Source organism: Diabrotica undecimpunctata, chromosome 7 (assembly GCF_040954645.1).
Source record: "Diabrotica undecimpunctata isolate CICGRU chromosome 7, icDiaUnde3, whole genome shotgun sequence".
NCBI classification, from domain to species: domain Eukaryota; kingdom Metazoa; phylum Arthropoda; class Insecta; order Coleoptera; family Chrysomelidae; genus Diabrotica; species Diabrotica undecimpunctata.
The window spans coordinates 22,536,461-22,557,868 of NC_092809.1; the positions used below are offsets into that span (position 1 = coordinate 22,536,461).

Genomic DNA, 21,408 nt, shown 5'->3' on the forward strand with positions numbered 1-21,408 from the left:
TCACAAATAATTCAAATACTTACGAGTAGTACTAAACGATAAGTAAAAAAATTAATAAAATAATCAAACACAAAATCAAAGAAGCTAAGGAAATCTGACTATCAGTGACTATCAGAAAAGTGTGAAGAAATAGAAAGGTTAGATAAACAACATGACAGTTTTAACATACACCGGAAAATCAAAGAGACAGCAGACGAAATTGAGAAAGCGCTAAAACGTATAAAAAATGAGAAGGCCATGGGACCAGATGAAATCCCTACAGAAATCTTAAGAATATTAACAAAAAATCATATGGGCACACTAATAGAATTATTTAATGACATTTATTATACGGGAGAGATTCCGAAAGAACAGTTAATATCAATATTTATTCCGATACCCAAAAAATCAAACGCAATGAAGTGTGAAGAGCACAGAACAATTAGCTTGATGAACCATATTCTGAAAGTGTTCTTACGAGTGATACACGAACGTATCTATAAAAAGCTAGATGATAGAATAGCTGAAAACCAATTGGGATTCAGAAAAGGCTTTGGCACCAGAGAAGCATTATTTACTGTACAAACACTAATCGGACGACGTCGAAATGTCAATTGCGACGTATTAATATGTCTAGTCGACTTCGAAAAAGCTTTCGACAAAGTACAACACCGAATAATGGCAAAAATACTGCAGAACACAGAATTAGATGACGAAGACGTGAGAATCATTGCCAATCTATACCGATATCAGAAAGCCATAATACGAATAGACCAACAAAAATCGAAAGAAATACCTATAAATCGTGGAGTAAGACAAGGATGCGTGATTTCCCCTTTACTTTTTAATATGTATTTAGAAGAATTGTTTAAAGAGGCATTAGAAGACGTAAATGAAGGCATATTTATTAACGGAGCAATTCTGAATAATCTTAGATACGCAGATGACACAATACTCCTTGCGGAGAGCAGAGACCGACTACAGATCTTGGTTGATCGCATTACCCAATACTGCGAAAGGTATGGAATGACACTGACTACAAATAAAACAAAAATCATGGTGCTATGCAAGAACAAGATTGAGGAAGACAGTGTTTATGCTAAAGGAAAACTTTTAGGCAGGGTGCACAGATATCAGTACTTAGGTTGCGAACTAAGTGAAGAATGGGATAGAAGTACGGAAATAGAACGGCGTATTGAGATAGCTAGAAGTGCTTTTAATAAGATGAAAGCAATATTATGCAATGGAAAACTCAACATCGAAATTAGAACTAGAGTATTGAGATGCTACGTGTTCTGTGCCCTGTTGTATGGAGTTGAGGCCTGGACAATTACAGAGGCGGCAGAGAAAAACTCATGAACTTTGAAATGTGGTGTTATTGAAGAATGTGGAAAATATCTTGGACACAACACATAACAAATGCGGAAACGCTACGAAGAATGAAAAACGATAAAGAAATACTCAACACTTTAAAGAAATGAAAATGAGCTATATTGGTCACATACTAAGAAACGAGAAATACGAATTGATACGGCTGGTCATACACGGAAAGGTGGATGGCAAAAGAGGACCGGGGAGAAGACGCACGTCCTGGCTGAAGAATCTTATATAATGGAGTGGAAAAACGCCAATAGAACTTTTCAGAACGGCTGCAGATACATTATTTTTCATATAAAAATGCGTGCACGTCCCAATTTATATAAAGTGACGTCACTTATATTTAAAATTTCCAGAACGTCAACGTTAGAGTTCAAATTTTCCTAACACAGCTAATAATACGAAACCCATACGAAACTGCTCGATCTTTCATAGGCGTCATCATGGTATAATAATCAGAAACATGTAATCATCATTATATTGGGAATTTTAGAAATATATTAATTAAATAACCAAAAACGTTTGTTATTAATTAATTATTAATAATATAAATTTTATGAAATAACTCTTTAAGTCTAATATTCCACATAATAATAATTTTAATTAAATATATTAGACAATTGTACGCAACTGATACGGGAATACTTCAAATTTTTTGACAGTTCAGCGTGCGGTAAAATTGTTTAAAGTGTTGCCGCTTTTTTAGAGTAAGAATTTTGTTTATGTTTTGATTTCTTACACAATTTGATCATAATACATTATACATTAATAAATTGTATTTATAAATACATAGTAAATTTAGATTAATAGCGTTAAAAACTAATTATTGTTGTGTATTGTGATTGTGCTATGCCAAAACAACTAAATAGTCTGTAGAAAGCTGATAAGCTTTCATATAAGATCGATTATTTTGAACAAGAAATAATGGCGGGACGTTTTTATTATTAATGCTCTAAAAGTGGTAAGTTTCAAATTTAGAATATGTATATAATTTTGTATTAAAATGTTTTCTTATGTGTTTTAGTGTGTTGCAGTAATCTTACAACTAAGTGTATTTACTGTTAATATAATAGTTTGACAAATACATAGTTGACATTTTAAAAATTCCTCACTTACTAACTATTCTGATGTTTTGGCAACGCTGTGGGGTTCTGACGTCGTAAATCTTAAATGACGTGCACGCACTTTTATATGAAAAATACTATAGTCAAATGGGCCATGATGATCGCCAATGTCCTTAGGGATGGGGCACGTTAAGAAGAAGAATAATAACGTTGTAGATAAAATCTTTCTGGGATAAACAATTTCAATTTCGCAATAACGGTTAAGTGAAACTTATTGAAATTTTTATAGCTGGATACATGATATTTTCCCAATTATCATGCGATATAGAAAAGTTAAATTATTTTCAAAAAATCGACTTTTGAAGCTGTTTTTGCAATAAAATCAACAATTTCAAAAATAATTGACTGGTCTTCACCTTTAGTATTTAAAATCAAATAGCGATCTTACATTGTTTAGAAGTAAAAAGTGATGTTTAATCTTTTGAATAGTTTTTTTTTAATACCTTTATTGACGTTTCAATTTCCGAACGAGAACGATTTGGAAATATACCCGTATCAAATAGTGTATCGAATAATTCTTTTTATTTGCTAATTTCTCTGGTCTATAAGCTTAAAGTCAAACTGCATCTAGAGTTTACTGTCAGTGTTTGTCTAAAATGCATTAGCTAACTTACATTATTCAAATTTTACCTGAATAATTTAGAAACAAAAATAAAATATTTAAAAACTCATATGAAGAAAAAATGAAAATAGATAAAACGAAGATATTGGAAATAGTTTTGACCAATATATTTAACGTGAACCAAACATCATAACAAAAACATAATACAAAAATAATTATTGTTACCGAATTACTACGACGCCGACGTCTTTGGTACTATTCATGAAAATTATGAATTCAATGACGAATATTTATTTTTAATATATGCTTTGATAAATGCAAAGATATTCAGCCATCATTTTTATTTAGGTCAGGTTATATTTAGACAATAGAATACATGTTTCAGAAAAGAATCCAAAAATAAAATACCTAAGCGAATTATCCTACTTCATTTCGCCTGAGGGGTATTCCTTAATGATGACACTAAATTTATTGTTTTGCCGATAAAATGTGTTCGGATTTTATTTTGGCTAGAACTATGAAGAGCGAATTCGGTTACGGGGTCAAGGCAAGGATCCAAGTTTGTCCAAATCCAAACTATGAATTTCCACTAACAAGCAAATTTTTTTTTCTTATTCATATAAAATTTATATTCTGTAGGGAATTTTTTACTTTTAACTTATCACATGGAATCAAATAAAATAAGATATTCATTTTCTTTTTAATTTTTAAATAAGTGAAACGAAATAAAATAACAATAAAAATAAAATAAAAGACTATTACATTGACCTACAAATGAGAAAAAATGATCAATGATACGAATAAATTTACTCAACAATTATTGTTAAGCGCGGTCTATCTACAGTATTTTAGATGTAAAACTTGTTAGATTTATTTATATTGGATAATATATCACTTTCTGGGTGTTATTGGGGTAGTGATGCGTCTTAAACAGCCTCCCCTACTCAACAGTCAACCTCACCTTCCCGTTGCTGAACCCTGTTATCACAAACGAGGCTCTGACGACCGAGTATCAGCGGTATAACTGTAACATCCGGAATTAAGGAAATTTAATTCCATTAAGAATGAGTGGTGCCGACCCATCTTTTCCGAGGAGTGTTGGCTGAACTGAGTAGGCCGCTAAGTTCGGTTACAATGGTGGACACGACACATTCTTCTACCCCTCCAACCCGTCTGGCCAGCGTGGTGGGATATGGCCAAAACCTCCAAAACCAAACATGTCGATCGTAACGGAAACACGGAAGGTACCCAAGGTGGGTAGGAATTCTATTCCACAGTCCCACACCGTAACAACGGTCTGCCCCGAGGATTCTGGGAAACAACTCCATATAGCAACATACAACATCCGCTCCATGGCAAAAGATGAAAAACTCTACGAACTAGAAGAAGAATTGGAGAACTTGAATTGGGACATAATGGGACTGTCAGAAGTTAAAAGAAGAGGTGAAGGATATGTGGACTTACATTCAGGCAACAGACTTTATTATATAGACAGGGAAGACTACACATACGGTGGAGTAGGTTTATTAATCAACAAGAAGAAAAAATCTCAAATTCAAATAATTGACAGCATATCAGACAGGGTTACATACATGGTTTTAAAACTAAATCCAAAAACTAAAATAAAGATCGTGCAAGTTTATGCTCCAACTGAAAAAGCAACCGATGAGGAAATAAATTCTTTTTACGAAGACCTTAAAAAAGCTATAGACAACAAAGAATCCAAAATAATAATAATGGGAGACTTTAACGCTAAAATTGGAAGTAAGATTGAAGACTCTGAAAGCAAGATTGGAAATTTTGGATTCGGCACAAGAAACAGAACTAAAACGCGACATACAAAAGTGGAACGAGAACTTAATAGAGCGAGTCATTGAAAACAACAGAGGCTTAAAATGTCTAAGACCATAATAGCAAGATCCCTAAAGACTGGAACGAGAGTCTAGTAATACTCTTACACAAAAAAGGGGACACATGTGATCTACAGAATTATAGACCTATATCGTTGCTCAGTCAAGTATACAAACTATTTATGAGAATTATTAACAACCGGTTAACCTACAAAATGGACAATTACCAACCGGTTGAACAGGCTGGCTTCCGCAAAGGATATAGTACATCAGACCATCTGCTGACAATGAGAACATTGATAGAGAAGGCAAATGAATACCAACTACCCGTATTTCTTGCCTTCGTCGGCTATGAAACGGCGTTTGATAGTATCGAGATGTGGGCCATAGAACAAGCTATTAATAATTGTAGAATAGATTCGAGATATAGGCAACTAATACATAATATATATGAAAATCCAACTACGATAGTACAACTAGACGAAAATACAAATCCCATCCCCATTAAGAGAGGAGTTAGACAAGGAGACGTAATATCGCCAAAGCTTTTCAACGTAGCCCTAGAAGACGTCTTCAAAACTACAAATTGGTCAATCTATGGCATTAACGTTAATGGCAACAAGTTAAACCACCTCAGATGCGCTGACGACATAGTGATTATAGCGAGCGCATTCGAGGAACTGCAAATTATGAAGGGGGAACTAGCAGCCAGCTCCCAATACGTCGGCCTAAAAATGAATATGAAAAAAACAAAAATAATGACAAACACAGATGACCCCCGACGTATAACTATAAATGGCAGTGAGATAGAACAAATCCAGGAATATATCTACCTAGGCCAAATTCTGAGACTTGACAAAGAGAACCAAAGTGCGGAAATTACTAGAAGAGCAAGACTAGCATGGGCAGGATTTGGAAAACTTAGTTGGATACTTAAGAATCGCAAAATACCCCAACACTTGAGGAGCAAAGTGTTCAACCAATGCATCCTATCATGACATATGGATGTCAAACCTGGAACCTAACCAAGGCAAACATGAATAAACTAGCCACAACAGAAAGAACAATGGAAAGAGCAATGTTAGGTATACGACTGTCAGATAAAAAGAGGAACGACTGGGTAAGATCCAAAACAAAAGTCGAGGACATAGCAACAAAAATTGCCAAACTTAAATGGAGCATCGCGGGCCACACTGCTAGACAAAAAGAGCAACGTTGGAATACAACATTGGAGACCTTACGAAAGTAAACCACCAAGAGGAAGACCACAGATGAGATGGGTTGATGACATTAGAAGAATAGCCGGAACAAATTGGAAATATGTTGCTCAGTATAGAGACCGATGGAAGGAGTTGGGAGAGGCCTATGTCCAAACATGGACTACAGAAGGCTAAGAAGAAGAATATATCACTTTCTAATATGAAATTAAAATACGTGGAGGATAGAATAAGAGCAGGAGTCATATCCTAATAATCCCCATACAAGAATCTGCCTCAAAATGACAACATGGCTGCTAATCCACAAGTAATTGCACAAAGTTCGGTTAGACACCTTCTCCGTTGTGCGATTTCTTATCAGTAAAGAGTGATTACTGAACTAATTATCTCAGTTTGCAGGCTTCCGTCAACTGATGTCTGTTTATTGGAAACGTAATATACTTCAAGATGTCTCAATAACTCTAAGTAAACATCACATGGCGATCCTGCAATTAAAGAAGAGAATCTTCCGATGCGCAGAAGGAGAAAATAAAAAGAAGTACCGGAAAAAAACTGGAAATGGAAAAATGGGATAAAGTTTCCATCTCCGAAATACTGAATGTCTTTTCACTAGTTATTGAAGAGGCTGATGTATCGAAATGGGCGCTGTCTCTTTTTACGAAGAAAAATCTTTTTCATCGTCTGTTTTGCATTGCCATTTATAGAAGGTGCAGATTAAAGCAACAATCTGAAGTTTGGTTTCGTCAACCAAGCAATCTTTGGATTTCTACATTATGGTTTTATTCTCAGATGTTGCTGCAGCGTCTCTATTGAAGTTATTTTATTATTGCTTCTCTTGACGGAAAAGATTTGATCTCACTTTTAGAGCTACTGTACCAGTCGCTCTGATGAATCTTGAATATACAGAGGCACTATACGTGAAATCAAATCTTAACTGTCTTTTCTCTTAGATACTTGTTTGAGTAAAAAAATCACGTTTTAAGTAAAATCAATTAAAAAACTAATAATAATCTCTTTATTTTGCTATTTACTTATTAGTTACCATTTATATGCACCTAATCAAAGAAACATACATACTTTATTGATATATCATTGTATAAACCACTTAACAATGATATGCACCTAAAATTCTTAGTAATATTCACTCGACTTAAATAATATCGATAATATTTAACATAGAAAATAGACGACGGATTTTAGACTAGCCCTGTATATATTTTGGCCTTCAGGTACAATCACGTGAGTTTTCTTCGATTACTATAATATTAGAAGAGTCTTTGTGTGACAAATATAGACCATTACGTAATTTTATTGATTATGGTAAAAGCAAATATTACTTCTACTATATCGATTAAACAAATGCGTTAAGTCAACCTAAAAATAAACACAGGATGTCATTGAATCTATATATTAGGAACAAAAAGTTATCAAACTGCCATAAATTCGTTGGTATTGTTTTACGGGAATAATATTCACTTATGATAGTATAATAAACCGCATTCTGAATTTAGTTTTATCTTTTAGTGAACAAATACTGAAATATTACATGTTCAGAGGTTGTTGAAAATAAAGGAAATCATTTCTTTTGATGATTACATAATATTATGTTGTATTGACTCCCAGCGCGAAAGCTTTACTGACAAAGAAATAAAAAAGAAAGATTTATTACATAAATTTGTATTCTGTAACTTACTTTAGAAAAACCCATGCCTTCTTAAAAACAACTTATAATAATTAATACTGTAATACCCTACTTTCTTTTGAAAATTGAATTTGAAGTTAAATTGAAGTCATCCAGTGGCTTTCTTTCATTAGAATTGATATAATAGTTTTAATTTTTATTAATAACTTTTAATTAATTAATTATTATATTCATATTTTAAAATAAGGATTCATATTTTTAAATAGAATAAGAGTTATTCCTTGTATTATGCCACAGACAAAAATAGAGGTAATGTCACGAAATCTAAAAATAGTGATTATGTCATTCCAAAAGTATAAGAACCATGTTGCGACACAATATGGAAATTAAATATATACAGTACATTGCTACAAGAGAAAGACAAATTATTGAAAACTAGTTTTATGTTATTAAATATAAATGCTTAAATAACATTTTTGAAACAGTTAAAAAACTATTCAACCAAAACAATAATGACGCTACAACTTATAACACATACAATAAAGGAGATATTTTAGAATGCTCTAACCACAGATGATTTAAATACAGTAATACAGTATAAAATATTCTCTACTACATTATGCCATCCTAACTATGGTCTCGATATACAGAACAAATATTTGGGAAATGCCAATGGCTAGTTTCATAAGAGTAAATCGTTTTAAAACAAAGAATCCAACGACAAATCTCATAAGACGAAGAGAACTAGAGGAAAAATACGAGGAAAAATACAAAGAAAAAACAAGGAAGTAAAAAAAACGAGCTAGATTGGACAACAGGTTGCACATAGAACATATTGCAGAAAATGCAGAAGCAGTAGTCCAATTATACGACACAAAGACTACATGAAATAACAAAAAGACTGAAAGGAAGTAGCAGAAAGAGGTAAGAAAAGAAGTATCACAAAGATGGACTCAATTTTTTGCAGAATTGTACAATGAGGACATGGAACTGAATATATTTGTAGAAAAAAACAGAAAGAATTACAGTGTTACATAAATGAAGAGGAATTTACGAAAGGCAAATGCAATAAACCACTTAAAAAACGACAAAGTATCGGGAGTAAATGGAATACCAACAGAATTAATGAAGGCGCACTTAACTCTGTCAGTAGATATGTTTTACCTATTACTGAAAAATATATGGACTTATGAAAATATACCTACAGAATGGAACGAAGGAATGATAATAAAATTACTAAAAAAGGAAACCTTGCTTTATGTGAAAATTGGACACCAATCACCATATTAAATAAATGAAAAACTTAGAATAAACCAAGCAGGATTTCGGTCGAAAAACCCTGGTATAGTTCATATAAACACTTTAACAATCATTTTGGAAGAAGAAACGGAAAAAAATGGAGAAATTTTTATTAATTTTATAGACTTTGGAAAAGCCTTTGATTCAATTAACCGCAACATGATGTAGAATATACTGAAACACTATGGGATATCAGACAAATATATTAGGACAATAAGGCACCTTTATGACAAATGTAATGCAAGAGTTGAGCACGAAGGAGAACTATCTGAACAAATATTTATTAAAAAAGGAGTTAGACAGGGATGTCTGTCACCTACGCTGTTCGTAGTAATAATAGATTGGATAATGTAGCAGAAAATTAAAGAACAGTACTACAATGGGGATTATTTAACAAATTAGAGGACCTAGAATTTATTCTTAAGCAAAAAACCAATGACAGATATATATATATATATATATATATATTATATATATATATATATATATATATATATATATATATATATATATATATATATATATATATATATATATACCTGAATCTGAAGGACAAACAAATAGAAGAAGTAAAAGAGTTTTGCTATTTCGGGAGTCTAGTAAATACAACAGGTGGCACGGAAAAAGACATACCAAGGAGAATAGGCACAGCACAAAGCGTCTTCAACACATTACGCAAGGTATGGGCATCGACAAGTATTAGTACAACAACGAAACTGCGCCTTTTCCAGACAAATGTGAAATCAGTCTTAGTATATGGAGCTGAAACATGGAAATATATTAAAAAAAACTTTTTCAAAAAATGCAATCCTTTGTGAACAGATGACTACGAATAATATTAAAAGTATTTTGGTCAAACAAAATCACAAACGAAGAACTATGGCGAATAACGAACGAGGAAAAAATAGAAATTACAACAAAAAAGAGGAAATGAAATAAAAAAAGTAAGAACTAAAAAAGGATACCAAATGGGAGAAAAACATCTTAAATTAAGCTGCTATGCAGACTACACAATACTACTCCCTCAAAGTGAAGATGATTTAAAATGTATACTGCACCAATTTAATATAACCACCAGAAAATTTAACGTGTTAATTTCTCCAAAAAAGACAAAATGCATGGCTATAACAGCAAATTTACTAAGATGTAAATTGGAGCTTGAAGGTCAGACAATAGAACAAGTGATGGAGTTTAAATATCTAGGCATCACACTATATAGCTAAGGAAAGCTCAAAACAGAAGCGGAAGGCCGAGTGAATAGAGCAATAGAGCATTAGACCAGTAATGACATACGCTGTAGAAACATGACCTGACACAGATGTGACAAAAAGAATGTTAGAAACAGCAGAGATGAAAACTCTTGGAAAAATTGATGGCAAGACACTATGGGACAGAGCTACAAGTACAGATATATGACAGGTGCATGGTGGAGAACATCAAGGACTGGGTAAGAAATAGAAGAGTAGAATGGAACGATCATATAAGCCCAATGACAACAAATAGAGTAGGGAAGACGGCGAGAGACGGTTCTCCAATAGGAAGACAATCAGTGCAAAAAACACAAAATCAATGGAACAACAACTTACTGGAGGCACATTGAAAAACACACACAATGAATGTCTACACACAAAGAAGAAATAAGAGTGTTTAATCACATAATATCCTACTACTTTTTGTGATAAAAATATTTGAAGTTAAATTGAATTCATAATAAGTAACCAAAGGCACTATTGTAAGGGATACATTAGTTAAATTTCTTGATAATAATGTAATATTTTATAAAATAAAACACTTCAGAAGTTCTTTTTTATATTATAACACATAAAAATAGAGATGATTTCATCAGATTTAAAAATAGTGATTATGTCATTCCAAAAGTATATGAACCATTGCCCTGTTGCCATGTAATATGGAATTCATGGAATATATTTTTTAAAGAGGAATGGATATAATTTTATTGAAAAAATTTTATATGGCTAAATATAAATTTTTAAATAAGTTTTGAAACGTTTGTTGAAACAAAACATGTAAATGTAAATGATTTAACACATTAGTCTAAATTAATTTTACACTGCCATTCAATTATAATATTGCACACAAAGTTATAGTCACGTTTATGTGAATGCCAGAATGAATTGGACACTTGTATAATAAAAAATTACCCCCCAACGAGAGGTCGACCCCCAACGAGATGGACAGATGCCATAAAAAGAGACTACAAAGTGGATTCAGATGGCGCAAAATCGGACTAAGTGGAAAAGCATGCGAGAGGCCTATGTTCAGCAGTGGACGTTAGAGGCTAGTTGATGATGATGATGATGATAATAAAAAATAAAAGTTCATTGATTATTGGAACAGAATTTTTAAAATCATGTAGTTTAAGGACTATGACTAAATTGACAATTAATTTTGTTTCGTCAACAGGATGACACCAAAACTCTTGAAAGTGTCTTTTTTTTTGTTTTTAATGAAATAAGTTTATTTTATTTATTTTGAAAATATTTAATCAGAAATAAAAAGTAATATTAAAATACTTTAATGGTCGATTTATTCTTACTGGTATATGGGAGAGAAGTAAAAACCAAAACCACCCCGAATTGAAATGAATTATTTGTTAAAAGTTACAGACAAGATCCAAATTCAAGTATGACAATTATAAATATATAGGAGCAAATGTTCGGGGGAAATTTGGTAGAAAAAGTACTTTCTATGTAAAAGTACTATGAAAATATTAGGGGAAATTGTCACAAATTTTTTTCACTTTACAAGTGTCATGTAGCAAAACTTTAGGGAATTATACTCTTAGCAACATGGAATGTCATAAGAAACTTTTATGAAGGAGCGCTAAAGGAACTAATCAATGAGACAAGGAAATATAAAATCGATTTAATGGCTCTGCAAGTCGGACACAGAAGATATGGTGCTCTTTAAAAGTGGATGAAAAGAGAGAATGCTCGGAACTGGTTTTTTGATACGATCAGGTTGTATTTTTTGTTTCCTATATCAGCATTACGCAGAATAATTTTATGATCAAGTATTTTTAACCACATTAGATAATCAATCCAACCCGTTTAACTAATTTTTCATGCTAGACATCAATATACAAAGTTCAATTTAAGGAAGAAACAAACACTTGTAAATAGTTCCTCTGAAACTGAAAGAAATCTGTAGTTATCGGACTCGCCGATAGAGCTATTAGATTATCCGATCCTATCAATAGACCTTAGGCCATTAAAAAGCAAAAACAGCACTAACACTTAATTCATGCCCACACCACCTTATCGACAACACTTTCAAATCTCGACTGCATAAATTTTACAATAATAATAATAACAAGAAAACCAACACGGTAAAGAAAAACTATATGTTTCTCCTCTATATAAAAGAGCTATCAGAACAAATTGCAAATCTTCTGTCTAAACATAACATTACGGTTGCTCATAAAGGGCACAATCTTTTGAAAAATAATTTTACAAGACTAAAAACAAAAACCCCTCTATTAAAAAAATTGCATGTTGTATATGAAATTCCCTGCTCGAATTGTGATGGAGTATATATTGGACAAACCAGTCAGCTACTTAACTCAAGAATATGTCCCCACAAATATGTCAAAAAAAACTCAACTCACAAAACATGAAAACGAAAAGAAACATAAATTTGATTTTGACAAAACCAAGATCCTAAAAAGTGAACAAACAGGAAGAAGAGAGCGCTCCTAGAGTCTATACAAATCAAAAAGAATAATAATGCAATAAATGATAAAAAAAATGTCAAAAATTTAAACAAGATAATATATTTTAATTTAATTTAAAAACACATAAAAAGACAATCTCAGAACGCCTATGATGTTAAAATAACTGATTGTTTAAACGATAAACTAACATCAATAAACAACACATTAGATTTAAAATACATTTTACATGTAGTGACTTAGTGGGTCCGTCCTAAGTTTTTATTATTATTTTAATTGTGACGTTTAATACATACTTGTTAGCGCCGAACCTTTACATGCTCGGTAAGTCAAAAGTTTCTATTTTAAACCTTATTATATCGTTGATAAAATGTTTTTTAGTCAATATTATTTCTTGAAAAAGGCATGGATTACCCGCCGAAATGTGGAAAAAAGAAAATAAAAATGTCTTAGTATCATAACAATCTTTTTTATGAACCTAAGCCCAAGAAAATCTACTAATATATTACAGGTGACCCTCAAAGTTAGCTGATAAAATTCATTTATTTGTATTGTATATTTGATTAAATAATATTTGTTTGTTTAGCTTAATGCTGGAGAACTAAAGTATGTATAAAATTTTTTCTTAAATTGTAAATCTAAAAATGGAAGTAATATTTCAATACTTTTTTAATTTTAAACGAGATTAAACTAATGACTTCACAATCTAATTATTGTTCACAATCTTCATTTTTCTTCATATATTTATTACTAACAAAAACAGCTTTTTTTCTGTAGTTTTACCTAAATTTAATGATCTAATCTACCTTGTGATTATGTAATAAATACTGCTACAGCTTATTTATATTCAAGGTGAATACTTTTACATAATTATTCAATAGGATGGTGCAAAGACCCATAACTTATGGACGATTTCGGTTTATTTATAAATGATGATGATAAAAAAGAAACTTTCAGATATAACATCATAACATAGTGTTAAAATCTATAATATATCCAATTTTAAATATCGTCGGCTTAGAGTGTAAACCTGCATATACATTTTTTGGCGTTATGACGTTTTTGATATGATTGGAAAGTGTTAAACAATACACAATCGAGAAAAGCAGCTACAGTCAGTTTTCTTTTAAAATTGATAAAAACGCGTGATGTTAAAACTGTCAAATTCATCACCACAAAAGTTCCCTGCTAACTCCGTGTAAGCTGCCATTTCGTACAGAGATTTCGAGGCCAGCAAATGTGCTCTTACAAATATGTAATTGGTATTTTCTCTGATAACACTGTAATTAAAGGTTGAAAGTTAAAGGACTAAAAGGTATGTGTTTGTATTGCTATCATATTATTTGTTTGTGCTGATAAATGAGGTCATATTTATTGTAAAACTTAAAATAACCTACGACCCAAATATATGGGAGTTAGCAGTTTTTCTTTAGAATAAATCTTAAATTCATTGTACTTAGCAGGTATTAAGTATGTATCGTCATAAATACCTTTTAATTTGGTTTTCAATAATATCTTATTACTTTAGCTTCTGTTAATTGGTAATAGTCAAGTATTCAATCTGTTTATTCAGGTTGCAAAACCTAATAATTGACGAAATATGAAATGCTTTTACATCGGGACGTTATTTTTCTAGTTTAAACATAGTGTATAATTTTAATTTTATTTCGCCTGCTTCTAAAATTTTATTTTCAAAATTCATGAATTTATACTTTATTTGCAGATGTCATTGAGTGAGCATTGGCTTGGCCGTAAAATCCTGGACTTGTGCGCAAGTAAAGAAGAAAAAATCAACAAAAAGCACCGCAACCGACATCATCTCAAGCACCCAGCCCCAAAGAATGGTCTGTGGTTGAAAATGTCGAAATTTAATTTATTATACCTAAAGAAATATCCGACGACGTAAGCTCAAGTACAAATTGCGACTTCCTCTAAACTACAATTTTGGTTAATGAATGCATAGGAGATATTTCTAATATACTCTCACCACAAAATAATAATATTAAAGATGATTGCGGAACTCTGAACTGAGAAGTAAATGATAATAGTCACATTGAACCTCAAAATGCAGAACAAGTCCAATTTAAAGATCTCAGTATGATTTCCTGTTTAGATGAATTTCCTTTGGTTGAATTAATGACTGATGACCACCACTGTACCAATAGTCTGATTTCTGAAGATACTATCGAGCAGAGCACTTTGCAAGAATTTGAAAAAAGTCCTAGAAATTCTTCTACAGGTACTATCGACCAACCTATTTTCAGTGAGCATCTATTCATATAGACGATTTGATATCAGATGAAAGTACAAACATTAGTAGTATATATATATATATATATATATATATATATATATATATATATATATATATATATATACATTCATACAGATGAAAATATGCAAGAAAGTCGGGTACCATACAAAATTAATTATGACTCTGAGTCTGACTACGAAAACTATCCACAGAAAACAGAAAAGCAATGAAGAAGGAAAAGGAGTCAGATTAAAAAACCTGGTAGGCTGAAAGTAACAAAAAGTTGAGAGTCTGGAAACGAATACTGGAAGAAAAAAAGAAGGAAAGTGGAATTATCAAATTCCAAGGCAACCTATAGTTATAAAGAATAGATGCTCATGTACAGAAACTCAAAAAGGATCTTTGAAATGTTCAATGTTCACAGATACAGATAGGCAGAACATTTTTTAAAAAAATTGGACAATGAGCTGGTCAGAAAAAAAATATTTGTTGATAATTTTGTGACATCTTGGCCTATAAGATGTTAAGAGACCAAGGGGAAAAACTAATGAGGAATCGAAAGAGCACAATCTTTATGTATCATTTAAAAAGAGCAATGAGCCAATCAAAGTCTGCAGAACATAGTTTTTGAATACGCTTAGGATTGGAAGATGGACTGTTTTAAATTGGAAAAATAAAAAAGAGGACTGCTTTTAAAAGGAGTATTTTGATCCAATCAAACAAAAAAACCTTCTAAGCCTTTCGAATCCGAATGCATGGAGCTGAAAAGGTTTTTAGAATCACTGCCAGCGATGGAATCGCACTACTGCCGTGCTACTACACAAAATAAGTACTTGTTGCCAGAGTGGCGTTCAAAACGATCCTCTTATGATTTTTATGTCAATGATTGGTGTAAAACACGGAATGTAATTGTTTTATCCATTTGCAAATTTCATGAAGAAATTGGATCCTTAATCTCGGATTGTTTCATCCTAAAAAAGACTAGTGCGAAATATGTGTTCTCTATAAAGTTGGAAATAAATCCCACGAAGAATATTTGGAACATCTAACGAAGAAACAAGAATCTAGATCTGAGAAGAAAAACATATGTGATGAAAATCTTGTGTTTACTGTTGACTTGCAGGCAGTTCTTATGGCAACTAAATCAAATATTAGTAGTTTACACTATACAATAGTTTATACTATACAACAAAAATATACACAATCTTGGCTTTTTTAATTTAATTCATAAATTGATTAATCCTATTGTTATTGAATTCTAAAGAGTGGAAGAAGTGTTTGGGTAAGCTTAATTGAAAAAAAAGATTGTGCAAAATGAATCAGAAAAACCAAATAAAATAATTTTTTATAGCGATGGTTTTACCTATCAAAACCAAAACTGTATAATGTCTAATGCATTGCTATGCATGGCTATAATCAATAACATGATTATAGAACAAAAATTTCTAGAAGTTGGGCATACACACATGATAAATGCAATATTTTGATTGTGAATAAATTAGCAATTAATTTAAATATCCCGAAAAATAGCTGGCTTAATTCATTGCTGTTATCTGTACAAAGAAAAAAACACTTACCTTTGAAATATGGTGTAGTAATTGTAGCAAGCGGAGTAGAGAAGTAAATGAACGTCGCGACGCAAAGGCCAAGGCACGAAAAGGGACTTTCCGATTAACTCTAGATGATTACAGTACGCTGTCTCGATTTAAAGTGTCTTTTCTTGGTATAAAATAGTCAAACTCTCTGGCCACCCTTCTTATTGTAGGGGGTCCGTAGGTTCGTGGGATAAGTGCATACCCATAAATCAACTTTATTGTACTGCGCTTTTGAATGGCAATAATCTAACTAACTGGTTCACAGAAATATAATATTTTACAGCGTAAATGAAAAAGACAAATGAATTTCTTTGAACTTACAAACAGGTCACCATCTATTAGCCAGTTTAACAATGAGATTTGAATAGAAGAAAAATAATATACTGTAATCTTTTAAAGTAAATAAGTAGTTGGAATATATAATTCAATAAGATCATATTATAATACAGTAATAAAAATATTGAATGTAAAATATGTAAATAAACACTAAATACTTTCCCAAACACCGACAGTATTCATTCTTCTGTCAAATGGGCTCTTAAAAACAAGAATATCAATGTGCCCACGGAGTACATCACCATTTGCAAATCGGCAAGAAAACACCCCAGACCTTATGACGTAACTCACTTGAACCATACTTTTTTTAAAAGCTTTGATGACATTGGGTTTTTCAAAAGCATTTCGACCTGGACGTAGTAAAGGTGACCCTAAAGTTATTGACATTAAAGTTCTTTGGTACCCTCCAGATGGTACTTTATACTTCTAATTAAGATTCACAAAAGAATGGAAAATACTACTGCAACGAAAATCATCGGCAATTACTGCATTGCCTTTTGATTCTCTCCGAAATCAGTACCTTACTAGAAGGAAAATAACTAAAAGAAAATTTGATGATTTATAATATCCCAAAAATACCTTACCCGAAGACTACCATAATTATTATGATAATTTACTTCATGACTAGTTAACAACTAAAGTTGAGACTGAGTAATATTTGCATATTTGCCCACCTCATGTAAATTATATTATGTAGTTAGTTAAAAAATACTTAGCAATTAAAATAAATTTAATTCTTAAATTTTAAGATTGTGAATGAAAATTTCAAAACTTTAATTATAAAAATAAAACACTTCAATTTAGTTTGTTTTAAAAAGAAAATAATGTTTTTTGATTCATAATAAGAAATAATCTATTTTTTTTGTTAATTTCAAAATTTTAGTATCAGTAAGAATTTTGAAGAGTTTTTTTTTATATTAGTAGGAATATTTGTTAAGATCCTGAATGAAAGTTCCTGTCAGTATCAAGAATAGAAAAAAAATCTAAAATGTAAAATGGTGAATTTAACATAAATATAGCTCCAATAACTTATGTGACAATTAAAGAAAGATGTTTTATGAATGTTATTAATATTGTTATAAAATTTTGTTTTTGTTTACAAAATACCTGCTAAGTTGTTTTATAAAAAAAAATATTTTATTACGAAAACCTGCTAAGTCACAAAAGTTAAATAAATAAATACTGAATTAAATTATCTTTCTTTTATTTCAAATTGTACGGAATAAAAATATATGTTTAGAAATATAAAAGTCTTTTCATAAAATATATTCATATATTTTAGGAATGTTTTTTGTCTCTCCTGAAAATTTACCTAATATGGAGTAAGCAGGTTTACACTCTAAGCTGATGATATTATTGATACCTACTAGTATGACTCAATTTACTACTAGGAACAGTATTGATAAACATTGTTTAAAAGAGTCAGACAAAGATTAATATATGATTTGTAACCATTATGCAAATGTTATTATCATAAAAACATGTTAAAATATATTAGAATATAAAGACAATGTGAAAGAAAAACTCAGCTAAAACAGATTTATTGTAGTAGAGATATTTTTTCTAATAGGACTATTAAGACTGAGGAATCACAGACTTAAGTACAAGTACATTTAAGAAATATTTGTGTGGTTTGCAGACAAAAGCAAGACAAGTCAATTTTTGAGAAAAAAAATTTTATTTATTAAAAACAAGGGAAAAAATTACCTACTGAAATACTGCTAAAATAAGTAAAACGGACAAGTCAAATATTATATGTATGGTTCCATATCAAAAATAGTGATCTTTTTCATACACACAATTTTAATCAGTTTAGAGATAACTGAACCAGTCAAGTCTTTTTATGTGTCTTGAAAAAGACTGAGGGAGTCATGAGAAAAGGATATTATGTAATGATAGTTTCATTTAATTTGTAATGTGGGTATTGATTACATTCTGTTTTTCACCTTTATAATGTTTTCGTTAATAGTATATCCTGTGACGTGTGTAGTAACATTCCATCAAAATCTACATTCAAAGCTAAATACATACATACAATCATTAGCTATTCTGAGCCAGCGGTAAACAATGTGTAGAACTCTCAACCAACACGCTTTTAAAGGAAGGTGAGTGATATTTTTTGTCTCTAGCATCTCTTATTCAAGTGAAAGAAACTGTTTCTGAAATCTGAATAAGGTTAAAGGCAGGTCAAGAACTTTGGTTTATTCTCTTTTTATAAATGGAAAAAAGGAACCTATCCGTTGTGGCTGTCTTCTTAATATTTTCGATGAAAGCAATAACTTCATTTCAACTATCATCAGTAAGATACAATATACCATCACAGGTACTGATGTAGAAGATGATAGAAAAAAGACTGTACGGAAAAAGAAAATTGGTGAAGAGAAACGAATATATCTTTATATAGGGCTAGAAAACCTGTCTAATTCGTGTGAATTTGTCTCATAAGAAGTTGGAAATATAACTTTTTTTAATTGTTTGAAGAGTAAATAAAGAATTTTGGTTATGAAAATTCATTCTGTGCATTTGGTATTATTTGTTGTTCGTGAATTTGTGAGGTAAGAATATAAAATTACTAAAATATTTACTCTTAACGTTCATGTTTTAAGGTTATGTTATTGTTTGATTAAACTTAATTTTTTTTACTGTATTTCAAGGTATTTTGTTGTTGTTTTTATGAGAGATATTTCAAAACAAATCAATATATCATTGAATTTATTTATGAAGTTGAGAAATATTTGACTTAATGTTTTATTCATTTTTCACTGCCAGTGATTTTATCTTGTAAAAGACTAAAGATATTCGTTTTCTTGTAGTTTAAGTAGTGAATAAGGACTTTGAGTTGTAATATAACATACTCTGGAAACCTTTCTATTAAATTGCTATAGTGAGCGTTTAAAAAAATATTTTTTGAATGTTGTAATAGTTTTTGTTTATCTTTTAGATCTAGGCATATAATGGCTAGTAAACATGTGTTAAAGATATCCAGTATTACTGAATTTTTCAGAACTACTTAAACTATGAGAAAACGAATATATTTAGTCTTTTACGGAATAAAATCACTAGCAGATAAAAAAGAATAAAACATTAAATTAAATATTTTTCAACTTTGTAAATAAAGTCAACTTTTGAAATAATCCAGATAAAAACCACAACAAAATACCATGAAATACAGTAAAAAATAATTAAATTTTTAATCAAACAGTAACTGTAAAACATGAACATTGATAGTAAATATCTTAATACTTTGATATTCTTACCTCAAAAATTCACAAACAACAAATAATATCAATCAAAATGAATGAATATTCATAACCAGAAGTCCTTATTTATTCTTCAAACAATTAAAAAACCCAATATTTCCAACTTCTTTTGAGACACACGAATTAGAAATGTTTGGAAAATTTTTCTCAGCACCGCCCATTGTGATGTCAAAGCTTAGGTAGTCAATTCATGAAAGCATAATTCAAAAAATTACTTACTGACTCACATAACTTTACAAAAAATTTACAAATTGTTTAAACAAGCCTCACCTGCACCTCCCTCTATCAAAATTTATTCACAGAAATTCAAAAAGCGTAACCTGATTAAAAAAAAAACACAAATCTTACTACATGTTTTAACTGTGAAAAATTTATTATGCAATTAAAAATTGTTATAGATGACTTGAATGAAAAACTCTCTTCAGACCACAGGTCCTACTAAATAGAAGCTGATCAAAGTTATGATGAAAAATTCAAACTCAACAATTCAACTCCAGATTTAAGATCATCAGTTCATCAGATGCATTTTATAAGAGACAGCTGTGGATGTTGAATTTCACGGTTCATCAACAGCACATTGTTACATGTGGTATGGATCTGTTGCAGGTAGAGAGGCAAATCTTGTATGTACGAATACTTATTTACATACTGTACATGATCCTACCACCTGAGACAGAACATATAATTTATTATTCAGACATGGGGAAACAAAACCATAACTTTCATGTGTCTGCCATGTATACATGGGCAATCATAAGTTTATGGTACCAGGCCACATTCATTTGGAAGTAGATACTGATCACAGCATGACAGAAAAAAAGATGAAAACTGATATTCAAATATTTCACCCTCATGACTAGATGGAATTTGTACCTTTCAAGCAACTCTCACATGTGCGTGTGTGTGTTTGGCATCAGACAAAATCTATTTGCAATTATTTGAAATGTTTCATGTTGTCTATTTCTTTAAACTATAACAGTATTTTTGCATTTCTGATCAAATTTATGATGGAATCAAGTAACGATTTACCCGAGGAAGACAGGAGAGCTGTAATATTTAGCAGCAATGGAAATTGATTGTGAATTAGTTCTTGATACAGAAAGAGAACCAAGAGTTCACAGAACATTGGAGGAATATGTGATTTAGATCACCAATAGATACATTGTCACAAATACAGACAGGAGAGTTAAGTATTCAAGTAACTCTACATTCACTGTTATGA

The 21,408-nt window shown here is 31.0% G+C and overlaps 1 protein-coding gene across 1 annotated transcript in view; it reads right to left on the reverse strand.

The window, feature by feature from the left end:
* LOC140445055 (lamin Dm0-like) overlaps nucleotides 1-21,408 on the reverse strand; it is a 34,770-nt gene that overhangs the window by 12,219 nt on the left and 1,143 nt on the right. The gene's annotated exons all lie outside the window — the stretch shown is intronic.